Raw genomic sequence first — 18932 nt, forward strand, 5'->3', positions numbered from 1 at the left:
TTGCCCACCCACACTGACCTCTCTCCTTTGGGTCAGGAGGCTGAGCCCCACATCCAGCCCTGGATCTCTTCCTGGCCTCGGCTGCTCTCTGACACTTGTTAGCGTGGGTCTGGTCTCCCCAAACATCTTGGAAACCTCATCTTAGGGCAAGGCTGGGTCCCCCCTCCTCTGAGTCACTGGCCTGTAGGTGTGGGAATTCACATCAGGGCGGAGATGCTGTGGGGGGAGAATATGGACTGTTCACACCAGAAACTGGACCGCCCCAGACTGTCTCATCTTCTTGTCTCCTTCCTGAATGCACAGGGCACACAGCTGGTGCTCAGTCAATGGTGGTTACAATGCCGTGATACGGGACACGACAGCCCGGCAGCCTGCAGTGCAGCCATGCAGTGCTGGGGTGGAGGAGGGATGCGCAGGACTTCCCTGGTTTTAGCACTAAAATTCCTGCATCCCAGATGCCCTTCAGTCCTGGACAAACCAGGCCAGTTGGCCGTCCCTGGGGTGAGGAGGGACCAGACTCCAGCCTAACCCCTCCTCGGAGCCCCTCCCAGCTCCTGAAGGCAGTTCCTGAGTCACTTCTGCTCGCCTTGGAATCGGAGCCTCTGGAACACAACAGGCAAAGAATATTCTTTGCCATGTAAATTTATTCAAAGAGCTCTGTGGAAGTGATTCCCTGGCTTCCTAGAAAATCTCTGCTGGCTTCCTCTGCTCTGGGCGCCTCCTTCCCACCCTGCAGTCCAGGTGACCTCGGGCTGGAGCACCCACCACCCTGGGCACTAGTTCCACCTGTGCCCTTCCACTGCCCCTCAGTCCTGAGGGCTCAGGGAGAGGGTGTGGGTGGCCCCGAAGCAGGGGCTCACTCCCCACAGGTGTGAGGAGTATCAGGAGCCACTTCATTTCTCCCTTGAGGAGAACCCGTTGAAACTAATCAACACCTCAACCCATAGACTCATTTTGATGACTCAGTGAACATTTAATCAGCACCCACTGTGTGCATGGCCCTACAAATGACTTCTTAGAATACTTTTCTTCCCTAAGTGATGGGTCGCAAGTCAACAGGTGTGATGACAAGAAAGGGGGAAAAGTCATCAGCAAGGAGAGTATGGTAGCTTTTAAGGAAATTTCTACTCGGTCTTGTTGAGATTGGCAATGAGGAAATGCCCTGGGCCAGAGAACCCAGCCCTGTGACCGGGTCTGCTCACCCCTCTTATCTCTGGAAGACTTCCAAGTCCTATGCGGGATAGGGGCATGGTTAGGGCTATGGCTTGGAAGCAAGACTGCTTGTGTGAACCTGGGTCCTGGCCACTTGTATGTTCTTGGGCAAGTTAACTGATGGTTCTCTACCTCAGTTTTCCCATAGGTAAAATGGGGTTAATAATAGTACCTATTTCACAGGGCTGTTCTCCGGCATAAGTGTATTAACACTTGCACATGCTCAGCACACAGAAAGTGTTCAATGAGTGTCATTTGCTATAATCATTGTGGCTATTGTTGCCATTCTTTTTCTCCTAAGAAACCCAGCTCAGAAGACCCTTCTCTGAAAAACCTTGTCGCTGCCCACACCAGTCCTCCCCGCCTGGCTGGCCCTTCCCTTCTCTGCGTTCCTGGCACACTGCGTTCCTCCTATACTGGCTTCATCACAGGGTAGAGTAATTTGCTTCCACATCTGCCTCTCCCTCCGGCTGTGTCCTGAGCTCCCAAAGCACAGTCTGGCCTCAAAGAGGTGCCTATAAGGGCCTGGTGAATGAAGGAATGAACGCATGAATGAATGAGCGCCAGATTAACCTTCCTACTGCCCAGCCACTAACCCACACTGTGACCTTGGGACAAGGTCACACTTACCACTCTCCCTCCCCCCTTTCTGGACCTCAGTTTCCTCAACCATGAGCTGGGGTGGGTCATCCCAGCAGCATCACTTGCTCGTTATGTGCCTGGGACTGCGCTTATTCCATCCTTATAACAATCCTAGGAAGAGGGGACGTTATTATCCCCATTGTACACATGGGAAATCTGATGCTTCAGTCTGTCTGAAGCCAGGCCTTAAGCCTAACCACCGCACGACATTGCCTCCCACCTCTGAGGACACGGAGAGCAGGGAGGAAGGGTCAGGGCTATCTGTGGCCTGCCTACCTGGGCTGAGTATGTCTGTGATCCTCGCTCCAAAGCTAAGAGCCGGCCCAACAGCCTCCTCTGAGGCTGGTCCTCCCTCTTTGCAGCCTGTGTGGCCAGATGGTCCCAGGGAGACCTGGCCAGTTTCTGCCCTTGTCTCTCCAGCTCTCCACACCAGATAGAGCTGCCCAGTCCCATAGGAAAGCCACTCTGCACCTGTGGCTAGCGAGCACCCGGCAGGCGGCTAGTGCCCATCCAGATGTGCTGTTGTTACATCCACACTGGTTTGGAAGGCTTAGCATGACCAAGAATGTCATGTATTTCATTATTAACTTTTAAATATCGATTAAAATTTAAACTGGTCATATTTTGGATATATGTACTGGGTGAAATAAAATATATTAAAATTAATTTCACCTGTTTCTTTTTAGTTTTTAAAATGCGGCTAGTAGAAAATTTTACATTGCATATGTGACTTGCATTTGTAACTCAAATTATATCTCTATTGGATGGCACTGTCGTAGAGTTCCAGCCACGGGGCCCTAAACCCTTATAGAACTCCACCTGCTTTGGGGCTGGGCCTCGGGCTAGCCTGGGGGTGGGGGAGGGGAGGGAGGAGAAACCGGAGGGGAGGAGGGCTGGAAGGTGGGGATGGGTGGAAGGAGGGTTGGAGGGCGGGGATCCCACAGGTTGGGATGGTAGGGGGTGGGGGGAAGGGGAGGAGTCGACAGTGTGTTTCAGGCCATCCCTCCTGCCCAGGCAATTATATGCACAGTCCTGGCTCTCCCGGGGTAACCGCTTGGACAAAGGCTCAGCGGGGGTGCCAGCTGGTGCCCATGGCCTGTGCATTCAGGTCCCTGCTCCCAGATCAAAGGCACACCGGCACATCCCTGTGCGGGCAGGGCCTCAGCTAACCGGCTCCCTGCAGGCTCCTCTCCTTTGAGGCTGCACAGGCATTAACCCTGTCCAGTCTGGACCCCAGTCCTCGGGAAGGGGGCGAGGCATCGTGAAGGGGCTTTCCTTCTCTAGCTGCCATCCCAGCCCCCAGCAGTCTCAGGAAGTCCTGCAGAATCATCCCCATCCCTCCCAGAGGTGAACACACCCACCCCAGAAGCCGGGGATGCCCTCATTTACATGCATTTGCATCTCATTTATTCCAACAGTCAGGCTGAAGCCGAGGCTAATTCAGCTGACAGTAAAACCTCCCCCTCTTGCTCTGCTGAAGTGATTCTCCAGGCAGGGATGAAAAGTGGGTCCCTGAGACCAGGCCCCCTTCTGGACTGGGAGCTGATGGAAGAGCTGTATGGAGGGAGGGGCACTTTTGACCTGAGCCCTGAACTCAGCCCAAGCCTCCTTCCTGCCTTTTCATCCCCCTTCCCCATTTAAGGATGGGGACCTGGGGGCTGGGAAGTGCCAGTTCATCCCATTATCTCATCTGAGTGTTCAGTGGTGTTTTGGTGTCAGGCCAGGGGAAACACAAACTCCCCAGGTCATGTAGGGCCCCTTCCACCGGGCACACAGCACCCACTTCCCCCAAGCCCAAGTCTTCCTCCGAACACCCTGTACCGCTCCATGACTAAGGGAGGTTTAATGTGCTGAGCAGCTCTGAGCTGTCAGAGCTGCTGGGGCCCTGGGTCTCCTGGGTGGAGACCTGGATGATCTACTATTCGGAGACCACAGAGCCCAGAAGTTGAAGAGCTGGCTCAGTCAGCCTGGGGCACTTCTGCCCCAGACCCTGTAGAGCTACACCCACACAATACATACAATCGAGCCAGAAAAGTGTCCACCTGTGGCCCAGGAAACACCCTCCTAGAACAGAGGTGCCTCTGAGACAGCAATCAGCATCCCGTCTCTCTCCAGCCCAGTTCCTTCCAACTCACTTTCTCCATCTGGGCTGAAAAAAGGTTCCGCAGTGGAACTGCAGAGACGCCACGGCAATCTAGGCATTTTGGGGCCACCTACTGCATGCACTGAAGGAGACAGAAATGCGCCCAGAGAAACCTAGGATCCCTGTGCTACGGGGTCATTTACCCCCAGAGGGATAAGCCAATCCACGAATCCACAAAGTCCACGCGGCAGAAGTGTCATGACACAGTGTAGCCAAATGTGCAACCCTTGTGCCTTGATACTCTTTTAAATTGAGGTATAATACATATACAAGAAAATGCAGATTTTAGGTGTACAGCTGGATGAGTTTTAATAAATGTATACGCCTGTGTAACTACTACGCCAATTAAGACGGTTCCCCACTGTCCCTTTCCAGTCAATTTTTCTGACTTCTATCACCATAGATTAGTTTTGCCTGTTCTGGAACTTCTTATACATGGAATCACACTGTATGGGCTCTTGTGTGTCAGCTGTCCTTACTTAACATAATGCTTTTGAGAATTTTATTTTTTATTTGTCGGTGAGTGCCATTTAAGTTACTTGTGCAATACACTGGGAAGACAAGTGAACCATCTGGGGACAAGTCCTTGATTCAATCATAAAACTCGAGGGCTGGAAGGGACCCGAAGTCCAGCAGTCTCCGGGGACAGGAGGCCCCAGGGGATCCTTAGGGAGTTTTTTTCTCTCCTTCCCTCAGACATTTCCTGAAATGGAAGCTCAGCAGTTACACACCTAATAAGCACCCAGGCCCAGCAAGTGAGTGGGGGCTTTCCCTACGTTTCCAGTTTTGTTATCAACTAGCTGTCGCTTTATTTCACTGGCAGTCTGTGCTGCTTGTGACCCAGCAAGGTGGCAGGGTCGGCGCCGCAAATGGCCAGTTGAGCTCCTGTGTCTTCTGCTCAAGTCTGGCCGTGGTGGGCAGGCCTCTGTCGCTCAGCCTCCCTGCACCCACACACCAGTAGGGTGTCCCTTGGGTGGGGCCCTGGGCCCAGCAGGGAATGGACCCAGGGCTGGTATTCTTCCGAGGAAAAGCCCCAGAGGCAGGCAGCAGAGGGAGGGCACCTGGGCTCTGAGGGGCTCTTTGGACCACTTCCGGGCTATGGGTCCAGGTCGATGAGGCTGGGACTTTGATGGCCAGGCAGGAGGTATTGATTGGGCTGGGCTGGTCCCTCCCATGGTCTGATCTCCCCCTGCCCCTCATCTTAGATCCTCCCAGGGCACCTCCCAGGCCAGCCCGGATGGAGGGATGCTAAGGTAGCCTGAGAACTGAGTTGGTACTTCAAGCCAGATTACCCTTCCTGCTCTGCTGTCTCTCTGAGAACTGCCTCTTGAGCCAGGTCCTTCCTTCACACAGGCCTTCAAGGAATCAATACCCGCCAGAAAGGTGTTTACCACCCTCCTGATGCCACGAAGAGCCTTTCTACTGTTCAAGATCCATTCCCAGAAAGCACTGGGAATACCTGGGCAAGGCCTGGGTGGGGCAGGGAGTCACTGGCTCTGGGCTTAGTGCCACTTGCATGCCTGTGTGACCTTGAGCCTATGGGGTGACCAGTACCAGCCCTTGGCCTCTCAGGGCTGTAAGGAGGGGAGTGAAAGCCCTTGCAGATGACAACAGCGGGATCTCCAAGGGGGTGAGGCATCTTCTCGGGCCCACACAGACTCCGTGAGAGCAGCTTCGTCCTTCCACTCAGCTAATACCTCTGTGGGGACGTGACTTTCCACTGTCTCCCTGGGAGATTTAATCAGAAGAAAAACTGAAGGGGAGAGAAAGAGAAAGAACTCCAGCCTTGGAACATAAACATTCTTCCAAAAACAGGCCTGAAAACTTGATCTGATCCCTTTCGCCTCTCCAAATGCTGTGCATCTTCCATGGCTGGGCTCCAATCCCACCTCCTCCAGGCAGCCTTCCCTGGCTGCTCTGGGCCACACTGACCTCCCACTGGGAAGGCTAAGCTTCCAATGCCAACCTCACATTTACTCCTGGGCAGACCTCTTTCTGGCCAGTGGGGTAAACCTGGGAGGCTCTGAGAGTCCTCTTCTGCCAGTAAACAGAGCGAGGAATGAACAAGAGATTGACAAACTGTCCCATCAGACTCTGGTTTCAACAACCACAATGAAATTTTCTGTTGGGCTTGGGGCACACTGGATACCCCTCCAGCAAACAGAGCTGGAGATGGGTGGACTATGGGCATCCAAGCTCCCCAGCCCACGGCTGTGGTAACTCTGCAGGGATGGGATGAAGCAGGCCTGGCAAGGGGGGTGATACGAGTTTTGGAGTCCGTGAATCAGATGTCTCCAATGCTCTGCCAGATGCAGTGGCTGCCCCCGAAAAGCCCGGTCCTGGATTTCCTCCACTATCTGAGGGCCCCAGGTCCCAGGAATTCACTTGGGGTCTCTATAAATAGCACCCATCCCGTATTGATCATCTTAAAAATACACAGGATGTTCCAGGACCACAGAGAGAAGTGTCTAAATATAGTGTCACCCTCAGGAACCGCTGGCAGCCCGAGGTGAGTGGTGTAAGCCGTGCATAAGCAAAGGGGCAGTCTGAAGGGGCTAACGACTGAGGGGGGGAGGTGGAATGGAGGCAAGGGACCTCTCTATCTCCACCCCAGTCCCTTTGCTCCAGCACAGCAGCCAACCCTGTTCAGGAGCTTGGCCCTGCCTCAGGGCCTTTGTACTGGCATTCCCCTCTTTACAAGACATTCTTGCCCCAGATCTCCTCAGGATTGCTTCTTTCTTGTTATTCAGGTCTCAGTTTAGTCTCCTCCTTCAAGATGCCTTCCATGACCAGCCAGTCTAGGGTCACTCCCATCTCTCCATCACATCATCCTGTTTTATTTCCTTCATAGCACCGGTCACAATCTAAAATTATCTTCTGTATTTAATTGTTTCGTGGGACCCAGCCTGTCCTTCCCAACAGTATGTAAACTTCATGAGAGCAGTTATTGTATCTGAATTGTACAGCTTCTAGAATGTTCCATGACAGAGATTAGGTGCTGGATGCCCTGTCCAGGCTCTCTCCGACCACCTGAGGCTGAACTCAGCCTCAGACCTCTGCTGCAGGCTAGTCTGGGCTGGCAGAGGGCAGTGGGCATCAAATCCTGGGCTCACTTCGAAGCCTCACCACCCCTGTGACCCCTCCCTGCATCGTCCAGCCTCTCTCCACAGGCTGCCCCTGGCTTCACCTTCTCTTCTCTGTCTCCTTCGTGGATTTAGCCACGGGACTTTTAGCCCAGGCCCTCTACTCCTGGAAACCTGCTCTAGACGACCTCATCTTATCCTCAGACACTGGCTTTCTGGAACACTTTTCTCTCCTCAGAGCAAATCTCCCTCTCCTTCCTACTCCCTGCCCCCAGCAGGAGTCACAGCTCCTGCCATCAAAATCACCCTCTCAGAGCTTCATAGGAAGAGTCATTTCACCCCAGGCCTTCCTGACCGGCCCACTGGACAAACCAGAGCAACTGAGACCCCACGGGCACACTTTCAACTCACAGATCTCTGGCCCTCCCTGTGAGGGAAAGCATCTTCCCCACAATCTCACGCTCATGGACGCACTGCACGGACGCACACGCCTGCAGTGTCCACTCCAGGCTCTTCCTACAGCCCTCCCTCGACCCCACCCTCCCCCCAGCTCCCCTCTAGCTCTCTCTTCGCTCTTAAACCATCAAACTCTTTGGAAAAGCTGTCTACACATGCTCTCTCCACATCCTCACCTTCTGCTCACTCCTCAACCCACTCCAAACTGGATTCCATTCTCACCAATTCATTCATTCATTCATTCATCAAAATCCATCTCTACCCAGCACCACATTCTGTGGGTGCCAAGAGGAAAATTTCTGTTGTTAAGGTCACCAGCACCCTCATGGTCGCTCAGTCTAATGGACACTCATTTTTAAATTATGCATTCTTTTTCATCTTCCCATGAACTTCTCAAAACGTATCTTCTTAACTCTCCCAGCACAAACAGGAGACTCCCGGGACGTGCGCCCTCCGTGCTTTCTGTGACACCTCCCACTGCTGGCTGTCCTCCTACCTCTCTGACTGCTCCTTCCCAGCCTTCGTTGCAGACTTCTCCAGCCTCAAGTGTTGGAGTGCCTCCGGGCTCCAGACTGAACTCCCTTCTCTCCCACCCTCTTCTCCACATTAGGGTCACCTGGGTGCTTTCAAGACTACTGATGCCTGGGCCTCACCTCAGAGTCAAATGAATTAGAATTTCTGGGGGTGGAGTCTGGGCATAGGTTGGTTTTGTTTAAAAAGCTTTCCCTGTGCGCCTGCAGCCTGTGCTCTGCAACGAGAAGCCACCACAATGAGAAGCCCAAGCACGGCAACGAAGAGTGGCCCCTGCTCTCCGCAACTAGAGAAAGCCCGCACGCAGCAACAAGGACCCAGCACAGCCAAAAATAAATAAATTTAATTAATTTAATTAATTAAAAAAAAAAAAGCTTTCCAAGTGATGCTAATATCGCCAGGGTTGAGAACCACTGGTCTGCATTCTCACTGGAAAATCTAATTCACTGCCATGGCTCCAACAACCAGCCTCTGCGGATGATTCCAAGTTCCTACCTCCAGCCCAGATCTCCTTCCTGGACCCTGGACCCTTCCCTCCAACTGACTGCTAGATATCGGCATCTCCCTGGAAGCACTACACGTTCAGATCAGGACCCTGAAACATCCATCACCTTCTCTGTTCTGCATCAACCTTGCCAACCCAAACTCCACTTGCCCATCCACCCCACTCCCCACCATGTGATACAGCAGCAGCGAATATCACTTAGTGAGCAACCGATGTTGGGGATGGGAGAGTGCCATATCCCTTAACAGGGAAGGAAGCTGGAATATCACAGGTTGTATCACCTGTGGTCACCTGCCTGTCCCTCTCCTTCAACTGAAAAACTTTGGACGGCATCCATGGTCTGCCCTGGAGAGGTAGCACAGTGCAAAGCAGATATACTGACACCTGGGCTCAAACTGAAGTCCCGCTACTTAGTAGATGTGTGACAGTGAGCAAGTTACTTAACCTTTCTGGGCCTTCAGTTTCACCACCTGCAAATTGGTCATTATTATGGTGTCTGCCTCCAGGGTTGATTCAAGGATTCAGCGAGATGAGTCTTATAAAGTGCTTAGTGCCGTGCCTGGATGGCAGAAAGCACTCAGTGAATGTTAGCTATTTTTAGTACCATTACTGAGGATAAATTCCCAATTCCTGAGAGGAGCTCCAAGGGTCCCCGTGACTGTGACCTTGGCTTTAGCTTTTGCTCTTCTCTTCCTCACACCACGGGACCCAACGGGTCACTGAACGATTGTACTGTTTTCACATCTCTGTGCTTTTGTACGTGATAGTCTTGATGGCTAGACTGCACCTTCTCTATCTAGAAAACTCCTATTCATCCTTCAAAATCCAGCTGGAAAGTTATTTTTGTTAGATAGATACCCTTGACTCTCCTGGCCAAAGGCAATCACTCCTCTTTTGAGTGGTTTGTGGGCACACACTTCTATCGTTGTACACTTTTCCAATAAGCTTCCCAAGGGTCAGCAGGAACCAGCCTCCTACGAACAGAACAGAGACTGCCATTTACCACTGTCCCAGGCTGCCCCCAGGACTCCCTTCTCCTTGGAATCCCTGAGCACCAGCCTCTTGTTCTCCCCAACTCCCAGTTGTCTCTGGTACTTCCTACCACTCCTCCAAACTCCATCTTCATGTTGAGTGACTCAATCCTGGAAATTTTCCAGAGGGGCTTCAATCACCACTGAGTCGGGACCAAGCACCCCAAAGGCATAGCAGCTGCCCATGCCACACTGGGCTGAATGCTAGTTCTTGGCACCTCAGGACCACATCCCTTTCTGCTCAGATTCTCTGTGATCAGTCCTAGGTCAATTTGGCTCTCAGAAAGTAGATCTCAAGGCATCTTCACCCTGAGTGGGGCCCCCAATCCACTGACTCTCTAGGTGACCTTGGTTTAGTCCTTGACCCACTCTCAGCCTCAGTTTCCCCCCTGCCCCCGCACGATGTGGTGGTGATGATAGGGTTACTGAGGCTCATTTCAGCATGGGGCTGAACACTCTAGTGTAAAATCTGTGTTCCGCACTCTGGCTGTTCCCTGACCCTCTCCTCCCCTCGCTCCTGTGACTGCAGCAGGGCTTGAGCTATCAGCCCGTGCCAGCCTCATTCCACCTTCCAGCTCCATTACCACCCACTCACATGCACCTGCCCAATTCTAACTGTGAGACGCTGAGGGCAGCAGCAGGGGCCTGGCCTCCTGATGACCTGGGCCTCTGCCGCTCAGGGCCCCTCTGCATCCTGAAGGGAATCGGGGAGAGAGCAGATGTGCTGTGGCAGGGACGGTGGGGTCATGTGGAGTGCCTGTCTCTACCGGGCAGTCTAGCCTCCCAGTGGAGGTGCCTGCGTTCCCAGCAGGATGGGAGGAGAGTGGTGGGGAAATGGAATGGCAGCCCAGAACCCCAAGAGGAAACTGATCCCGTCACCCACACTGGTCTCAAAGCACTAAGGAGAGAAGATCGACTCCTGCCACAACCTCGGCCATGGCCTCCTGATTCGGGGCTGTGCACTGGCCTCCAACAGGTGTTTGCAAGGCGGGCCTAAGGCCAGGGCCTTGTGCCCAGCACCCCACCACCACCAGCACTCTCCACACCTCCATCCCCCACAAGGCTAGGCACCTCTACTTCCTTCCAGGGCACCAACAAAGACGATCAAAAAACAAGTAGAAAACGGCCTGGCCTCCGGCCTCCCAGGTCAGAGCTAGGAGGGCAAAGAACTCTCCCCATCCCAGAGCACAGATATCTCCCCCGTTGAGAGCACACGGAGATCTCTCCACTTCAGGGCTCACAGAGACCAGATGTGTCTCCATTAGGGCGTCAAGAGGGCACAGAGATCTCTTTACGGTCGGAACGCGCAGAGATAGGGCACACAACATAGATCTCTCCCCCGTCAGGGTGCACATAGATCTGTCCCCGGTCAGGACCGGCAGAGATCTCACCCCAGAGAGGACACCCCCAGCGGACTGCTCCGCGGGAACCAGAGAAAGGGGGGGGGGCATAGCCCCTTCCTCCATTCCCAGTCCTTCTCGGTCAGTTCCCCCACTCTCTACGCGCCTAGTCGCTGTTCTGACCTTGGGGTCTCTGGCCTCCGGAAGCCGGGTGCCAATCCCAGACCCTCCCCGAGCTTGCGCCAGGATCGGCCGGGAAGCCGGAGCCGCAGCTCCCCCTCCCCCGGCCCTCGACAGCGCATTGGGAAACCCGGAAGGAAAGGGAAGGGGAGGGGGCGTGCACCGATTAGCAGACGCCCCCCGCTCCCGGGGATCCCCTCCAGCCAGGCTGCTCTGCGCCCCTTCTTCTCCCCTTCCCACCCTCGGGGGCAGAGATGGGGGAGGGAGCCTGCCTGCGGACCCAGGGCAGGGGAGGGGCGCGCAGCGGTTGGAGGCTCTAACCCTCGGGGAGGAAAGTTGGGCGGCGGCAGGCAGAGGGGGTTCCGGCCGGGCCGGGGCTGCCGAGCGCGTGAGGGGGTTCCGGCCGGGCCGGGGCTGCAGAGCGCGTGTGTGCTCGCTCACCTGCTGGTCCCCCGGCCAGGGGCCCGGAATGGGCGGCTGAGGCTCGGCGCGGACTCGGCTCGGCGCGGGGCTCAGGGCACTGGGCGCAGGCTCAGCGGCCCCGGGGGCGCCATCCCCGCATCCCACGGGCGCCGCCGAAAAGGCTCCGCACGTGGCGCTCCGCCCATTCTGAGGGTGAAACCCTGGGCACCCGCTGGGGCGCACACCCCCGCGCTGACCCGGGGGCGCCCCGCCACAGAAAGCGGCCCACGCGGACACGGACAGACGCGCGCAGACCCGGCACACGCGGGGGTACACACACAGCGACCTGGCGACGCTTCGCCGCAGTTAGCCGCCTACGGCCGACGAGGACAGGCACACACCCCGGCACACGCGGAGTACGCACGCACACATCCTCACTGACTTGGTGACCTTACCCAAGCCACCCACCCCTGTGGACACAGACATACACTGACACTCGGAGACACCTGCTGTCACTGACACACACAGACTCCCACACGGGCACAAGCAGACACATCATTGACACACACCGACACTGAGGCAGGCATACTCTGACAAACTCAGGGACACCTGCATGACTCAGAGACACACATCCACTGACACACTGACACAGAGACACACACATAGAACCACAGTCAACTAGAGACACACACAGAGCACACAAGTCTGCACAGTGGTAGACACTTATACTGACATATAGGCACTGACAGAAACACACACCCAGACCAGAAACAACCAACACCCAGACCAGAAACAACCAACAGACACAACCAACAGACACACCCACACTGAAACACATGCACTCCCTTCACCCTGTTGAGCTACAGAAAACCTACACCTTGACACACACGGAGGCACTTACATGCTGACAATGAGGTAGACTGTCTCTCATACATGGATGCAGAGACCCATACACTGACAAGCACAGTCGCTCACACATGCAGGCTGACCCACAGGGAGATGTACCCAGGAACACACATCCTTGTTTAAAAGAAACAGGCCACCAGGTTTTGCCCACAGGCCAGTAACATCATTGGAAGGGACCGGCTATTGCCCAGAGTCAACACAGGAGTACACATGTAAACACACATACACACACACACACAGCGTTTGTCTTCTTCCCCAGCAGCCTTCTAATCTCTCCTGACACACTTTCAAGGCTCCTAAATCGTTCTCAGAGGGCACCCAGGTGCTGTGTTTGGGAGTTCAAAGGCTATGACCTGCCTCTCCAGTTTTGGGATCTTGGAGAGGTCACCAGGGGGCCATCCTCCTTTTGGGACTTGGGAGAGCGGCTCCTGGGGTCACTGGGTGCCTTATGTATATGCTGAGGAGCTACCGGTTCCTGCAGGAGGGGGCGGGTCAGCCAGCCCAGAGTGCGGGAATCAGTAAGAAAGCCAGTCTACAGAAAAGATCCGGACACAGGACCCTTTCTGGCCCTGGGTCTGGTAGGGTGGCTGGCGACGGACAGATAAACCACGTTCTGGCCACCTGCTTCTAGCCCCGTGGTGGGCCTCAGGTTGGCCAGCATCTCCCACTAGCGGCCACAGAGGGAAGTGCAGACAATGTCAGTTTTTCAGCCCAGTGTGGCACCATCTGAACCCACCCCTCCTAGGTGGGAGGAGCGGGCAGCAGACTGAGAGAGAACGGAGACTGCTGAGGGTGGGCTTAGAGAGACCCACTGCTTCATCTACATCTAGCAGAGGTGGGGTTCTCACATTCCTCCTTGGTGCTGGGCACTTGGATGTTGCCCGCCGGAGAGGCACGCACCCCGGATTTAAGCGAGGGGAGAGAAGCTCATGAGAAGGAGGAAATAGAACTCTGATTCGGTTCTAATTTGGAGATTCAACCAACGTATCTGGTGGCCTGAGAGTGGCGGCAGAGGGCAGGAGAGGTCAACGGGCCAGAGACAGGGCACCTCCTACAAGGAGCCCTTGCCAAGATCTTGGAGACTCCCTTCTCTTCACCAGACCCCATTTAATTAAAGAAGAAACATGCAGTCGGCAGTCAGAAAACAGTCCAAGGTTTTTAAAACTCCTATTGCTTTTATTCCGCCCTTCCCCTTAGCTCAGGTTCAAAGTTGGGTTAAGCACTGTGTTGTTGTGCATGCACACAGGATTCCTCTCTGGTATCACTTCCTTTTATTTCTGCTCCCTGCTACTACTGTCATCTACTCCCTCGCTGTCCTCTCTCTCCCCACACAGGCACCCATTCTTATAGTTAGATCTTTAAATATGTACACATCTTTGTAAAATACGCAGTATTGTTGTTTGTGTCTATGGATTTTCTTATGCGTTTTTACTGCCCCAGGCTTTTTTTTTTTTTTTTTTTTTTGGCGGTACGCGGGCCTCTCACTGCTGTGGCCTCTCTCCTTGCGGAGCACAGGCTCTGGACGCACAGGCTCAGCGGCCATGGCTCACGGGCCTAGCCGCTCCACGGCATGTGGGATCTTCCCGGACCGGAGCACGAACCCGTGTCCCCTGCATCGGCAGGTGGATTCTCAACCACTGCGCCACCAGGGAAGCCCCAGGCTTTTCTTTTTATGTTTTACTTCTATTGAACCTACATATAGAAATGTGCACAAACCCGAAGGCTCAGCGCGAGAGGTGTCGCTAGTTGAACCCATCCCTGTAACCAGCACACAGGTCAAGAAACTAAACAGTACCAGCACCCCAGACATCCCCTTCCTGCCCTCTTCCTGTTACCACCACTTTGTCCCCAGGGTTAATTACTATATTCACATCGAATTCCCTAAGTTAGTTTTGCCCACTTCTTATATTTATTTAAATAGCGTCATACAGTACAGACTCTTGTATCTGATTCTTTTGATTAGCTTTGGGTTTGAGAGCTTCATCCCTGCTGCTGCTTGTAGTCGTATATATAGTTTGTTTGTTCTCATTGAATAGAATTCCACTGTGTGAATATCCCACACTTTATTTATCCACTCTTCGGCTGATGGGCGTTTGGTGGTTCTAGCTGGGGTTACCGTGAATAGCACTGTTATGAACATTCTAGGGTGTGAATTTTGGTGACCGTCTGTGTGCATTTCTGCCAGGTGCCTGCCTGGAAGTGGCATTGCTGGGCCATGGGAGGGAGTATGCTTGCTTTTAGGAGCCACAGCCAAACAGTTTTCCAAAGTGGTTCTACCAACACACACTCTATCAGCAGTGAATGTTAGAGAATTCTGGTTCATCTGCATCCTCTAGCACTTGGTATTTTTATCTTTTTCATTTTAGCCACTTGAGTGGGTGTGAAGAGGTTTCATATTGTGGCTTTAATTGGCATTTCCCTGATGAGTAATGAAATGGAACACTTTTTCACGGTTTATTGGCCGTTTGTGTGTATGTGCTTTCCATTTATATAAATGCGCATTGTTCTAACTTTCATCCTTTTTCTTACGTTTCTCCCTCAACACTTTGCTTTTGAGCTCTATCCATGTTTTGGTGTGGGCAGCGAATTCTTTGCTTCTGATAGCTGCAGAGTGTCCTGCATTATGCACCCACTGAATTTTATTTATCCATTCCCCTAGAGATGGATGCTAGGTAGGATTGAAGATGGAAGAGTAGTAACTGGCTTGTGTTTCTGTTAGCTTCACTCTGCTGATGCCTGAGGCAGGGGTAGGTGAAGAAGCAAGCTGATTAGGGGTTCAGAATCCATAAGCACTCAGGACTAGGCATCATAGAAGGTGGATGTGCAAGTTGGGGGCTAAAATCAGGAGGCGTGGTGGAAAGCTCACACCAAAGCCCGTAGACCCAGAGACGCCTCCTCCCTACCCCCTAAGACAGAGGCTGGTCGTCCCCCATCCAGCCAACTAACTCTGGCTCTGGGAGGGGGCATCTGGCAGGAGTGAGGAGCTTTCCTGAGACTAAGGGGATCTAGTGAGATCCCTGGTTCCCTCTGCTAGGTGCCACAACTCTGGCAAAGGATTGGGGAATTCCACATTGAGAAAATGACCAGCCCAAGAGAGAAGACCTCTGATCGTGGGCACCCACCCAATCTCCCCCACTGGAAGCCCTCCTGTCCGGGAGCTCTGCTCGCTCCACATTCATTCCCATCTTATTTCTCCTTGCCTGTCTCTCCTATGAAGGCTGGACAAGCTAAGTATTTGCCTGTCCAATTTTCCATGTACCCGGTGCTGGCCACGTGACTCTACAACGGCCTCGAGCCATAAGCAAAGCTTGGCTGGGGAACGGTGATTTCTGGGAAAGCATTTCCCCTCCTGATAAAAGAGGACAGGAGCACTGGAATGAGCTGTCTTCCCTCTTCCCCTTCCTCCTGCCTTGAACAAGGGCACAGTGCTTGGAGCTGACGAAGCCATCACACAACCACGGAGGTAAGGCCAGGAGATTTGCAGCTGTTGGCCCCAATGACCATGAACCGCAGAGCCCACACCTTCATATTTTCTTTGAATCTTTGTGTAAACAAATGAGACTGAATTCTCTGTGATTTGCAGCCAGATTGTGTTGGGTGGGGAGGGATCTGGAAGCTCAGGTGCTCTCAATACTGTTCTCCAGCTCTCTTATTTTTGGTCCCACCCCCTCCCCACTTCCAGAGGTACCCAGTGTCTGAGTCCCAGAAACATCCCAGGGTTTCGAGGCGGAGGGGTCCTTTGCTCTCCTTGGCACCCCTCCCTCCGAGGGCTCTTTGAATTCAGCCTTCCCCTCTCTGCTAAGTCAGTTACCATTCAAACTTCCAAAAAGTTGTTGTCACATCCGCTGTTACTTCCGCTTCTGGACTTTCTGCCTTGTAGCGTTTATGCCTTTTAAAATTATTTCACTATAATTTTAGTGGAATTTTAAGAGATGTCTTCAATCCACTATATTTTGAAGAAAGTCCTCCATTTCAGCGTCTACCCCAGATAAGTTTAAGTAGTAATAAGGTGGTACCCTTGTGGGTTGTCAGCATTCTCCTTGGAAGAGACTTTGCTCACGGTCAAGGGCAAGAACATGACTTGCTTCCAAAGGGTTGGTGACCTGATGCCCCCTTTATACCTAGATGATGGGCAGGCTAACGCTTTTATTGAGGGACTATTGCCAGGTGGGATCTGCTGTGTCCTACATCTACCTTCTGCCCTAGTCAGACACCCACCCCCTTACTCTGCCAGGTCTCCACCAGCCCAAATGATGCTGGCCTTCGAATGGTCCCCTTCCTCCGGACAGTCGACTGCCATCTGCTGGAGAGCTGAGAGAAAATAGATGTAAATCTCTGATGTCTAGGAATGCGCATTTTGCCCCCAAAATGTGTGAAGCACAACTGCACATGGCAGCCTGCTCCTGCCTCCACCTAGCACATCTCCTCCTTGTAAAATGCTGTCCCTCACCCATCAGCTCTGGCCAGTGTAGTGAACTAGAGAGCAGGGCTTGGAGGGTCAGAAGTTCAGATCAGATCAATTACTATTGTCCATGTGACCTTGGATTACACATATAACCTTTCCAGACCTTACTTTACTCATATACAAAATGGAATAATCATATACCCACCCGAATGAGTTATTGAGAGAATCAAATGAAATAACATGTGAGAAACAGAATAAATATTTTACAGGCTGAACTCGGCATTCGTACTAACTAAAGCCTATTCACTCTTTGCCTTCAGTGAATGTGAGGGAGACAGGGATGTGAGGGAGACAGGGTTAGGCAGAGGGATCTCCAATGCAGCTGCAACAAAGGCTTCAGCCAAAGGCCACGGGAAGCTCTGGAGCTGGGTGACCCCGTGGAGTTGTCCCCAGTTGACACCAGAGGAGAGGGAGCAAACTTTTCTACCTGCACTTCAATCAATCATTGGTGGTGGGCCGGCGAGGCAGCTCCCGCAAGGCAAGGGCAGTGCTCAGAAGGGGGTGCAGATGCGAGCTGTCAGCAGCCACACTCCTGGCAGCTGGAGGGACAATAATACCTCAGCCCTAAAAGGCGCTCTGGGCAGCTTGCCGCAGCATCCCCCTACCCCGTGTCGTATATGTGGGGTGGTGGGGTGGTCTCGGTGGATGCGATATGGCAGGTATCAGAAAAGAGCCAAAGATTGATTCTGTGCACAGAAGAACCTTCCTGGGTTTGGTCTTTTGGAGTAAGAAGCACTAGACTGCTGTGGCCAGGGTGGGGTCTCCATTCAGCTGCCCTTTTCCCCGGCGCAAAGCATCTTCCACAGAAGCATCCCAAGTCCGCATAGGGCAAACTGCTTCCTGTTCCATTGCATTCCACAGAGGACACGTGGTCACCCTGAGTCCCGCCACCTTCATAACGGTGATGTCATTGCCCTGTGTCATAGTTTGCATCAACGCAATGGTGGATTTGAGGAAGAGGTTCAATGTGAGAGATTCAGAGGCTGTGAACCAGAGTCTGGGCATCTGAGTGCAGCCCACAGATGTGTTTTTCAGGGGCGAGGGTGTTGGGGGGGCAGCTACAGTGTACCTAACAGTTTACAGTGTTACAAATGTCTTTAGGGAGGACACACACTGTCCTGTTCTCTTTGGTTCCCACCATTTCTTGTTGTATTATGTTTATGAACATTACCTGCATGGCCCTGCAAGCGTTTGAGTTTTTCTCTCCTGGATGAGGGCCCAGCAGCCCCATGAGGACTCCGGAGCACCCCATGTGGTCACGTGAACGAGGATCAGAAGTAGATGGGGGCTGATGGGAGGGCTAGGAATTCCAGGTTCTGGGTAGGCTGTGTGTTTGTGGGAGCCAGCAGTTCAGGGCAGGAATGGAATTGAGGCTGATGGAGGATGATGCTGGTTACAGGGGAGCTGGGGAGCCGTGCTCAGAGCTGGAGACCCCCACCAGAGGGGCGCTGTGCTTGATTTTTCTACCTTTACAAAGCATTCTTACTGATACACAGAACATGGATGAATCTCAAAATGTGTTATGCTGGGTGAAGGAAGCCAGCCTCAGGAGGTTACATATATCGGAAGACTCCATTTATACCACGTTCCAGAGAAGGCAAAATTAAAGGAACAGGAAACAGATCAGTGATTGCCAGGGGTTGGGGGTGGAGGGAGGTGTGGGATTGGAGGGGCAGCCTGAGGGAGGGAACGTTTTAAGATCTGGATTGTGACCGTGGTGGTGGTTACATGACTCTGCACTTGCCAAAACTCACAGAACTGTACACTAAAAAGGATGAATTTGCCTGAATGTAAATTAAAATATAAATGGGAAAATTAAAAATAAAAAAGGAGGCACCTTTACCTTTTCGAACAGAACTTCAAAAAGAAGAACAGTACTTCCTTCAGCAATGTGCGAGCATGCAGGTGTGTGTGTGGAAGAGAAAGAAGAGGCGTGTGTGGTTCTCGAAGAGACCATGGTCAGAGCCACTATTCTGAGCCCCAGAGAGCTGGAACGGGGTCTCTGGGCTTCAGGTATTTGATCTCATTGCTCTGTA

Source organism: Neophocaena asiaeorientalis, unplaced genomic scaffold, assembly GCF_003031525.2.
Source record: "Neophocaena asiaeorientalis asiaeorientalis breed wild unplaced genomic scaffold, Neophocaena_asiaeorientalis_V1.1 scaffold1058, whole genome shotgun sequence".
NCBI lineage: Eukaryota > Metazoa > Chordata > Mammalia > Artiodactyla > Phocoenidae > Neophocaena > Neophocaena asiaeorientalis.